A 12,497-nucleotide genomic window follows, 5' to 3' on the forward strand; every position below is an offset into this window, starting at 1 on the left:
ATATATATATGATTGTTATCTCTTCTCCTTAGATTGTTTCTGTAACAAGTATGACATTGTCTTCCAATCAGTCTTGGCTTTAAATCCACTTTGTCTGCAAATAGAATAGCTCACCTACTTTTTTTCAGGTTCCTGTTGCATGGAGTATTATTTTCCACACTTTGACTTTCAGTCTATAGATTTCTTTTTGAGTTATATGTACTTCTTATATGCAGCATATTTTTGGATCTTGTTTCTTGATCCATTTTTCCAATCTGTTTCTTTTTATTGGTGAATTGAGACCATTAATATCGATGGATATAACTAGTAAGTATTGACTTATCCTTGATATTATATTATTGTGCTGCTGTTAGTTCTCTTTTATTCATTCTGCTTAATTGCCTGCCTTGCCTAGTAGATTCATTCTATTAGGATTCTTGGAATTGTTGTCTTCATTATCTTGTTCTAGAATATCCTTCAGAACTTTTTGAAGTGTTTGTTTGGTGGTCATGAATTTCTTCACATGTCCTTTACCATGGAAGTATCTTATTTCTCCAGCAATTTAGAAAGATAACTTTGTGGGGTGTATCACTCTGGGTTGAAGATTTTGCTTTTGGCCTTGAAATTCTTTACTCCCTGCTCTCCTTGACATTCTTGTGTTCAGAACTCTTTTGTGATTTTGATGGATTTTCTTTTATAGGTGATTTGTTTCTTTAACAGTTTTAAATATTCTGTTCTTGTGTGGAATTTATGGAATTTTGACTATTACATGCCTTGTGTAATTTTTTTTTTTTTCTGCTCAAAGCTATTTGGGATTACATATGCATCACTTGTCTGTATGTTAATTTTCTTTTGCATTCTTGGAAAGTTTTGTGCTACACTGTGAACAAATTTTTTTTTGTCCTTTGTGCTACCTTCTATTTTTTCATTGATTCTAATTAATCTTATATTTTTTCTCTGTATCATCTAGCAACTATTGGATTAATTTTTTTATGATCCTTTGCTGTTTTAAATACTTCATTTATGATTGCCATCCTCAACTTTGTCTCCTAGATCATATATTCTGTCTTCAGATGGTTGATTCTTCTGTGTGTACTTTCAATAGCATCTTAGTCTGCTGGATGTCTGAATCTGTTTCCCTGTGTTTACTAACCATTTCCTTCATTATTATTGTCATCTCTTTAATTTTTTGTATAAATATTTTTGATTTGGTTTTGTCAAGAGAGTTATGCATCTGTTTTATTACTATTGCTACTATCATTTTAGAAAATTCAGCTATGTGCCTTTTAGTTTCTTCCACTTCAGTGCCCCCTGATTTGCCTTGGGCAAGTTTTGAGATGAGATATTGCATTGCATCTTGCTTTTGTGTTTCTCATTTTCTATTTTTTAAATTTGTTTTCTTCATTGAGGACTGTGAATTGCTTATAGTGGGTAGCTTCTTTACTAGTTTTGTGACCTCTTAAGGAAATGACTACTTTTCAGAGATGTCTTCTAGGTGTAGCTTGGTTTTGACCTTTGAGTCTGTCCCAGGATCTGCTTCTTCCTTTTATTAGGGATGAAATGTTGCAGCCTGTTTGGCACAGCATCCAGTTCTTTAGTACTGAGCTATAGTAGTATTTTTGACCCACAGACAATCTAGGTATTGGCTTATAAGGAAGATCAATTAATCACAGGAACTATGTATCTTTGGCTAAAGTAGTTTGATCAGTAATAACAATGGGGGGCTGGGGATTTAGCTCAGTAGTGTTGCCACCTGCCTTGCAAGCACAATCCTGACATTGATTCCTAGTGCCAAAAAAACCCAAAACAAATAGAAAGTTAAAAAACCCCCAAAACAGCAACAACAAAACCCCAATAGCATCAAATGCAGACTATAATGTGACAAACTGGAGTTATATAACAAAATCTAAGACAAACCAGAAAATTATGTATAGTAAATATCCACTCCATAGAGCAGTTTCACCCCAAGGAAAAGAATATCTAAAAGGGAGAAAAGGGAAAAAATGGAGACATGAAGGAAGTAAAAGACATTTACTTTTACTTTAAGGAAGCAGGGCTAAAGCACTATGGAAGATTACCTAAGTCTCAGGAAACTGCTGAAGAAAACAAGGTGGAAGGAAAGGAGGAGAAAATGAAAACAAGAACAGAAGAAAACAAAAAACTAAAGATAATGTTCATATACACATAAATAAAAATAAGCAAATAAATCAAAAAACAAAATCCCCCCTACACAAAAAATAATTTTAAAAGGGCAAATAGCAAAGAAAGAAAGAGACATTTCTCGTGATTTCAAGTCTGTGGTTATCTCCTGAATTATAAAGTTCTTTGTCAGTGTCCAATTCAAGGTGTGACTCTGCTCTTAATGGAAGATGAGGGAGACAGTCAAATCCCAGATCCACACTGAATAATCGCAGCAAACTGGCAGTAGGATTAGGTCATTGTGCTTGTTTGAGACCTTTAAATCCACAGAAATTCAGCGTGAAATTGGCCTCTGGTTTTAAGTCTGGGGCTTGAATCATTTAGCTTATAACACTCTTGGTGTCTCTTGCCAGCCTGACAAAGGCTTCCTGACCATGGATATTTCCCATGCATGTCCTTCACCCAGTCACTGTGGGAATTTAACACTGGAAGCCCTGAGATGAAGCCAACTTCTGGCTTCTCTGAGTCCCAAATTCAGTTGGCCCTCCCCTAAAATGGCATCCAACCAAGCACACTCTCCAGGGGATATGGCAAATGCTTGGACTTGAGTCACTCACCACTTGTCATAGTGCACAGAATCCGCTGTTCTCTCCTCCTGGTATGTTTCAATCTTAAAGCCTCTGGAGCCACCTGCCTTCACTGTATCTCTGTAGATTTGATCTTTCTTTCTCCTTCATAAGCTTGGAGCCAGGGATACAGCAGATTGCCCCTTCCTTTTGCTTCATTGTGGTTTGACTCCTCAATTTCTCTTTAGGCTCCAATATTCTCTCCAGATCCATCCTGACTCTTAGGGATCTACCTTCCTCCTTCTTTTCTTCTCCAAGTTATTTTTCAGTGTCTGGATTCTGAATCTTGGGGAGGCTGATTTATTGCTGCTTACTGCTCTGCCATCTTCCCAGAAGCTTGTTTATGTGAATCTTATTGAGGATTTTTGCATCTGTGTTCATCAAGGATATTGGTGTATAGTTTTCTTCTTATGTTGAGTCCTCATCTTGTTCCTATATCAGGGCAATTCTGGCTTAATAGAATGAATTTGGGAGCATTCCTTCCCTTGAATTACATGGGAAATTTTGAGGAGCATTGATCTTAATTCTTCTCTAAAGGTCTGGTAAAATTTAGCACTAAATCTTTCTGGTCCTTGGCTTTTCTAAGTTGGTAATAGTTTTAATCCCTGCATTGATCTCATTGCTTGATATCAATGTGTTTAGATTTTGTATATATTCTTAGTTCAATTTAGATTGGTCATATGTGTAAGAATTTATCCATTTCTTTTAGATTCCCCAGTTTGTTAAAAGATAAATTTAGAAAATGATTTCTGATATCTCCTGGATTTCAGTGGTGTCTGTTGTAATTTTCACTTTTTCATCTCTCAATTTATTAATTTTGGCCTTCTCTTTCTGTCTTTCCATAAATTTAACTAGGGGTTAGTCAATCTTGTTTAGTTTTCAAAACCAAGTCTTTCATTCATTGTTTATATTGCTTTTTTTACTCTTAATTTCATTAATTTGCTCTGATGTTTATTATTTATTTCTTTCTACTATCTTTATGTTTGGTTTGCTTTCATCTTTTAGGACCTTGAGATGTATCATTAGGTTATTTATTTGGGCTCTCTCTTTTTTGAATGTTGGCACTTATAGCAAAAAAAGTTAACATAATTCTAATAATGTAAATATATACTTTAGATTTAAATGCAATATCTTATTACTATATGTGGAAGTTTGTAGAAAGGCATTAGGAATTTCGGAGGTCTAAATAACTACCATATTTTGTGGTTAGTAGATAATATTTAAGTTTTTATGTGAGTAAATGGAAGAATGAGCATATTATTCAGAAATATAGAGGCAAATACCAGAAGAAACTCCTTAAGCCATTGAGCTCTGATACAAGAGTATTGCATAAACATTTGGGATCAAGAAATAAGTATGTGTTGTTTTTCAGTATGAACCCTTTATTTATAAAGTATCTGATTCTTCAACTGTATGTTTGTATTGCTTGGATAAAAGTATCAATTCACTTAGTTCTCTAAACAACTTATTTGCAAAATGCATTGAGTAATTTGAGACTTATTCCTAAGATTATGGTAAGGATAATGCAATCTTATTTTAAAAGCATCATTTGCTTGCTTGAAGGAAATTATGATTATGCTGCCTTGACATTACATTTCCCTCAGCAAGTTCAAAGCACTTCCTACACTCGAAATTCTCACATTAAGGCGACAAAGGTTTTAAGTCTTAGGAATTCTTATGCATATTTTATAGATAGAGAAAAAGCAGAGTAACACCACCGCTTAAGTGAGTGGATGATGAAATGCTAGAGGAGTGGAGAGCCAAAGGTTGATTGGCCTTTATTTTTTAAACTTCTTGTGTTATCCTCTGCAGAGTTTTACCTGACCTCTATCCAGTATTTTCTTTCAGTTCCTAAGTGTTCCTCAATATTACTATTTTAAAATATTTTCCATCACCTGTTTATGTTCTCTCAAATAATTTTTCTTTTGCTTTCCCCCCACGGATTACTTGGATTTTTTTCACCTTTATTCTCTTATTTTCTGGACCTGAAACATTTAATTTTTACTCTCTCCTTTTCTCCCCCTAATCTAAATGAAATACTTTATTCATATCTTTGGTAGACTAAGAATCCTGATATAAATTAAGCCTGTAGTAATAACATTTTATTGAATTTTCAACGGAGTTCCAAAATATTTTATTTCAAGGAAGGATAAAAGACATTAAATAGGTGATTCCTAAATCACAGATGGAATATAGAGTTGTGAAAAAAATGTGAGGGCTGGAAGATTCTGTAAGAATAGAAAAAGATCTATAGAAGGTGTGTATATTGAGATATAATGTAAAGTAAAGTAAATCAGACACACAAACTTAAATATTTCATGATTTCCCTTATTTGAGAAACCCAAAGTACAAATAAATAGAAGTAGGGAAATATGTCTTAAATAGCAGTAGGGAAATAGATCTTTCTCAAAGGGGAAGGGGATTGGAGATGGAGGAAGGGGATAGGATGAGGAGGGATGGACAATGAGAAAAAGAATTGGGACGTGTTATGTACATGTCCCAACTTCACATGGCAGGGAAGGGAAAGGGTATGAAAGAATTTTTAAAAATTATTTAAAAAAGAATAATAAATACTCTTAGGAAAAATTATATGTGAAACCTAAGAAGAGACTCATATGAAAAAGACCCAAATGCTTCCTCCATTGAGTAGAGGTAAGAGTAAACTTTACGATATGATGGATAGGCTCAATAATAGTTTGTACTTGAGAGTTTCCCGTAATTAAGTAGATTGCATAATTTGAATAGCTTCTCCTGCTTGTATCAGTGTTAGAGCAGTGGTCCCTCAACATTTTGGAACCAGGAACCAGTTTTGTAGAAGATAGTTTTTTTTTTTTTTTTTTCAGATTGGGGGATGAGAAGGATGGTATTAGGCATCTTTTCCCTTTTTCAAAGAAGCTCTCCACTGATATTGTGTTTTACTCATTTTGCCTAAGGTTAGCTTCTGGGCTTTCTAAAATTTACAAAGACAAATGTGCTGTGTGGCAAAGAGGTATAGACAGAAGATGTAAATAAGATAACTGGGTGGTCCATGTGTGGACTAAAATAAGTATTGTATTCTGACTTAAAACTGCCATCAGCTGCAGGTCTTGCCACTTACCATTTGCCTCTCACTGCTAGGGTTTTGATATGAGTTTGCAAGCAATTGATTTGTTATGGTTTCCGTGCAGTAAAATCTCTTTTTTAACATTAATCTAAATTGGCAGCTACTCCCCAGGGGTGGCATCATTGCCTCAGCTCTACCTCAGATCATCAGGCATTAGTTTCTCATAAGGGTTGCATCTTACATCCCTTGCATGCACAGTTCACAGCATGGGTTCACTTCCTGAGAATCTGTTGCTGTTGCTGGTCTGACAGGAGGCAGAGTTCAGGTAGTGATGCAAGTATGGGGAGAAGGTATAAATACAGATGAAACTTTACTCTCTTGTTTGCCACTCACCTCCCACTCTGCAGCCACCAACAGAGCTGTTCCTAGCAGGCCACCAACCAGAACTCATTGAGTTCAGGGATTGAGGATCCTTGTACTAGAGGATATAGTGAAATAGAAGGGGGGTAATTCTGTCAGCTACAGGGAAGCATCTTTGGATGGGAAGTCTCTCTTTAGTTTCTATGCTAAAGCAGTTGAACACCAGAGATGTGAATTCCTTGGAGAATTACAGATCAGTAACACAGGGAAGTAACCTGAACTTCATGGGGCCTATGTTGTCCCTAGGATCTATTTATTTTTATTAGCATATATTAATTACAGAAAATAATGGGTCTTATTGTGACATTTTCATGCTTGCAAATAATATGCTTTGACAAAGGACCTGTTGATTCTGTGCTATATAATTGGCAAATGATGATTTTCAGTAGAATTTAGTATGATTGTGTTTTCTTCACTACTCTAGGTTATAATCTTCAAGATGACTAAAACAGGAGTCAAGTAGTAAGGTAGGGTATATATGGTCATCTTCATACCGACAAAGACTAGTGTTTTGTGAAAATCCTTCTATTCCAGCCTTCTGTTGCACCATATGTTCAATGCATATTCATGAGAGGTCTGACATCAGAATAGCTTAATAAATCATATTTCTCAAGGGATTAATATTCCTGAATATAGCAAGAACAATATCAAAACAACATCTGAGTAGGATCTCTTTCAAAGGTCTACAAGTGTGACTAACAGAATAAAGAAATTCTGATGCTGAGTTAAGATTAGCTACTATTTTGCAGCAAAAAAAATTTTTTTTTTGGTACGGGGAATCTAACTCAGGACCTTGCACTTACAAGGCATGGCAGAACCACTGAGCTAAATCCCCGGCCACAAAAAAATTTATATGAATTTATTGATTAATTTACATTCATGTATGATGCCAAAACCTATGCTATTGAGAAGTATCAGTGTATATATTTTATTTCTCTTTAAATTACTTGGTGGGAAAGGTCCTGGGGACATAACTCCCAGGAAAGGTGTAAAGTTAGAGATGAATAAATGTACAACTTTCATATCCTGTCAGTGCCCTCCCCAAATATTCTCAGTCACTTCTGTTTACCTGTACACTGTCTGCTTACTTCTTTCTGTCTGGTAGGGCTGCTGGAAACAGCTTTGTCTTTGTTCAAGCAGCAGGGAGACCTAAGAATCTGGTCCTTCACAGCTAGTCTGTAGTCAGTGATTGACAGGTACAAAATAATAAATACTCAAACTCTTCTCCCTAATGGAACAGTGACCTATATTATTTTCCAAAGTCCTCTGAAGGACTGAGTTAAAGTTACACTCTCCAAGACTTAGTTTGAAATCTCTCTTTTGTGTGGCTTTCTTCCCTATCATACATCCTTTCCCTACTTCTCTGCTGTGTGCTCCTCAGAATATGTTCTAATAAATCAGTCCCTGAATCCTCATCTTATGATTTGATTTGCCTCTGGGGAAGCCAACCTCAGATATGTACCAGATGGAATAAGAATTGTTGTTCTGAATTAAATTTCCATTCTGTGTTTTTTTTCTTAATTGCCATTCCTGCTTCCCTTTCCTAAAAACAAAACAAAACAAAATAAAAAAAACTGTTTGATGGTCTTCTATAGGTTTTTAAAATAGGCATGGTTTAGAAAATATCATAGCATCCTTAAGTAAAGCTGTAATGTTACTTATCAGTAGGTTACTTGCTAATAAATAGACAAGTTATTTTTATATTTGGGAAGGAAATTCCTTTTTCTTCTTCACACACAGATTCATGAAACTACTTTGTAATTTGTACACAAGTTACTTCCTGTGACTTATTTTAGTGAATTGGGAAGCAGTACTAAAAATATATCTGACATTTGCATACATTTATAAATATAAAAAGGAAAGGGAAAAATGAGAATTAGGAGAAAGCTGCTAATATTTATTGGGAATCTACCCTATAACAGATGCTGTATATGTAACTTGAAGAATAAATGTTCTGCATCACTGGTCATTCCAGAGATGCAGATGAAAACAATACTGAGATTCCACCTCATCCCGCAAAGAATGGCTGCTATCAAGAGATCAAACAATAACAAATGTTGGCAGGGATGTGGGGAGAAAGGAACCCTTCTCCATTGTTGGTGGGAGTGCAGACTGGTGCAACCACTATGGAAATCAATATGGAGGTACCTCAAAGAGCTGGGACTAGAGGTTCCATTTGACCCAGCCATACATAACTCTGCTGGGTATCTTTCCAAAAGAATTAAAAGAATCATATCACAGGGATACATGTGCACCCAAGTTTATAGCGGCACAGTTTGTAATAGCTAAAACTTGGAAAAAGCCCATTTGCCCATCAGTTGGAGAGTGGATAAGGAAGACATGGTTTTTCTATAAAATGGAATACTACTCAGCCATAAAAAATGAGCAGTTAGAGTCATTCATAGGAAAATGGATACATATTGAGGAAATATTCCTAAGTGAAATAAATAAGTCACACATGTGTAAATACCGAAGAGTTCCTCTGGTGTGAAAAACTAAAAGTGCAAATAAGATTCAAATGGTATAATTGACAATGTGAAATAGGAAGAAAAGGGCTAAAGGTGTGGGGGAAGTGCGAAGGGTAGGGGAAAGAAAATAAGGAAAAAGAAAAAATACGAGAAAATGAGAAAATGGAAACAAAGTTTTTGTAAATAGGGAAGGGAGGGTAGGGGTAGGGTGAAAAAATGAGAACCGAGACCTATCATGTAAAGGTAGAAGATCCCCCAATGATGAATGTAACTGTACTGTCTATCTAAAAAGTACCAATAAACTGAATGAGTGAAAAAAAAAGAAGCTGTTAAACTTGTCTCAAGGTCTCACAATTAGTAAATAGAGCCAAGAATTTGAAACAGAACAGAATAGAAATTAGTGAATTTAAAATTATTTGTAGTTTTAGGGAAAACCACATACTTACTTGTTATATGTATTATACTATTGTAAGCACACTGGTCTTGGTTTAACTGCTACTGGTTCATTTCCTATAGCATTTCGGTAGCATTTCTTTGGCCTATCTTGTTTTCCCCATTATAGCAAAAGGACTATGTCAGGGTTCAGCACACTGCTATTGCCCTCTCTACTCACCCCCTTTTGTGTGGAAGGACCAGCACTAGGCCTTAGTGTGGTGCAGGGTGTCTTTGTCACCAGAACACAGTTACAGCTTCCCAAATTCTTTTTATGGCTTTACAGGTTATAGGTGGATGGAATGTCCATTTTTGCTAGTTGCTACTATCACTCATTTGCTTAGGCACATGTTTTTGCCTTAGTAGGATAGATCAGTTTGTATTTAATCCATATACAAGTCACCCTTGGACCTTAGATGCTCTCTCAAGTCTTCTTTCCTTTCTGGCACCGTGGATTGACCCACGAGCCTCTTCTATGTGATGTGTCCCCTTGGCTGCAGAGTATGGAACCTTCCTGAGAAAGAAGGCTCTTCTCTATCTAGTCCCCCCTCTGATACTCTGCTGAGAGACGATCTTTTGTTAGCTCTGTTCTGTATGTTTCTTGTGAATATTTGTAGGGTCTATTTGTCCTCTAAGCCACTATTATGTGGTTTGGCCCCAGTGGGAAATTAAAAATCAGGGGAGTGTGTTGATGCCGTCCATACATGTTAGCCTCTCAAGGTGCAGCTCTTAGACATGTATATAGATTTGTCCATTCTTTCAGTACATTCTCGGTGCTTCTCTAGGACAGATACCCTAAGGGTAAGGAATGAGGAGAAAAAAATAACTGCCATTCAGGACTTCACATTCTATTTGATTTAGTATCCTATAGGTTCAAAGTATCTTCTATTTTGCCTACTAGAGTCTCTTAACTTGTTAATGATAGAAGGTTAAGCTGCTTTAATTTTTTCTGAAACAGTGCTGCGTGAATAATTTGTACATCTGTAAAAGTATGTCTTTCATACTGATACCAAGAAGTAAAATTGTTGAATTTAAGGAAATATGCATGTTTAATATTAAATAGCCTGAGCGGGCGTGGTGGCGCATGCCTGTAATCCCAGCATTTGGGAGGCTGAGGCAGGAGGATCACTGTAAGTTCGAGACCAGCCTGGGCTACATAGTGAGTTCCAGTTCCAGGTCAGTCTCAACTACATAGTGAGACCCTGTCTCAAAAAAAGGGGGCTGATTTAGAACATGCTAGTACTAAAGAGATATAGGAACAATACCCCTCCCTTAACAATTATAAGTTATTCTTCCAAAGTTTTACCAATTTGATTGTGGGAAGGGCAGAGATATTAGAAAATTCTTGCTTGACTCTTTCTGATTCCTGGTGCACTAATTAGACACTTTAAATGTATTTCTGGTTATTTACATTTTTTCTTTTGTGAAGTCCCTTGCTTATTCATAACCTTTGGCTGCTTATTTCTAAGAGTTCTTTGTATATTTTGTTATTGTTATTCTATTTGCTTTAGTAACACTGCCTACTCAGGCATTAAGTTATCCTGGTACTTAGAGCCTCTCAGTCACAGTGCTGATTTTCCTTAAATGTTAGACAATGTTTGCTTAAGCTTATTTTGTAATTATGATCGCTTCTTCATTCCCCTGTGAATGCCTCCTCTCTTTATGGACACTTTGTCTCCACTGAGTTGGAGTGGGGGTGCTGCCCAAGTGTGTGGAATAGATTAAAAGCAACTTTAAAATCCCCTGTGATTCCTGGCCATTGTCAGTCACCTGGAGTTAATATTTGATCTAAAACCTGCCTTAATCCCCTGTAATTCGTTGCTCCAGTCCAGTGGCAGATGTCTTTGCTGCTCAGGCTGAGCATGGAGACACTGGTGAGGCCAGACTATCTGTGGGTAGGATGTTCCTAACTACACTGCCAGGTGTGATGGGAACTTCTCCTCTGTACTGGCTTTTTCTGAGCTAGGAGTTCACTGGAGTCACTCTCACCTTCCAAGGTTGCTCCTCTCTGTTGAGACTATGGGTGATAATCTCCCCTTTGCCCGTGATCTCATTTATCCATGTCTTTCAGGTATTCTTTATAAGTTATTTGCCTTTTCCCCAGGACTTTTACATATTTGTCATTGCCAGAGATTTGTGGTCAGAGGGAAAAGGCTGAAGCATGATCTAGCTCAGGAGTTGCCAAACATTGTAAGTAAAAGGCCAAATAATAAGTATTTTGCAGGCCAGATAGATTGTGTCCCAATTACTCCATTCTGCCAGAGATAATAAATAAAGATGAATGGACCTGGTTGTGTTCCAATCGAACTGATTTACAAACAGGACAGGATTTGACCTCCAGGTTTGGTTTGCAGACTCCTCACCTACAACCCCTTTGCCTTATGTAACAGATGAAGAATCTGAGCCTGGAGGAGGTTGAGAGATTTGCCCAAGCTACTCAGCCAGTGAGTGGAAGAACCAGATGGATCCATCATTTGCTTATTCATCTGCCTTCCCTCCACTTTTTCCTTCCTGCAGCATTAAGGAGATTCCTAAATGCATCTCAATTCTCCCAGAGCCTTGGAAATGGGACACTTTCAAGTTCACTTAATTTTTGTTTTGTGGCTTGAAGGCAAATAAAGTCTAGGCTTTATCTGTGGAGCTCACTGGGAAATCAGAGCTGATGGAGGTTGGCTGGATTGTTGGCTTTAGGGTGGAGGGGAGGTCTGCTGTTTGTATTTTAGCTTTATCATTTGTGAGCTATAGAGAAATTTGGCAAAATTAATGGAGTGTAAAGAATTTGAGGGCTTCAGAGACAAGGTCCTATCTTAGGCACAAACATTATTACTCAATTTTAGTCAATATGGCCCGCAAGGGATAGAACTTGATATTATAGTGGAAAACAGTTTTCTTTTTATTTAGTTTAGGGGCAATAGGAAGGGAATTAAACTTAATGTTTAGGTTGAAGTTTGAGTCTGTATTTTGACACTTAAGAACTGTGTGACCTTGAAAAAGTTACTCAAATTCTTTGGTTGTCATTTGATTCATCCTAAAATGGGAATAATAATGCGCATTGTATTGGGTGACTTTAAAGAATACATTATACACATAATGTGAAAAAGACAGTTTATGTTGAAAGGCACTGTAAAAACATGTTACTAGTATTACAATCAAGTAGAGAGTCTAGTACAAATAAATCAGTGCCAATTGCTATTATTTGTTACTTGAAATTCAGAGAATGGAAGAATATAAATGAAACAGTGCACACTGAACATGTTAACTAGTAGGCCCATATTACATTAGGTAGGAAACTAAATGTTAATTTATTTCTCCTTAAATTTTATTGTTCCCAGGGGCTTTATTTCAAGTTAGCACAGCTACTTTTAATCTTCTTGCAATTATCTAGGAGAA

This window comes from Fukomys damarensis, unplaced genomic scaffold (assembly GCF_012274545.1).
Source record: "Fukomys damarensis isolate Sample0158 unplaced genomic scaffold, DMR_v1.0_HiC HiC_scaffold_9, whole genome shotgun sequence".
Classification (NCBI taxonomy): domain Eukaryota; kingdom Metazoa; phylum Chordata; class Mammalia; order Rodentia; family Bathyergidae; genus Fukomys; species Fukomys damarensis.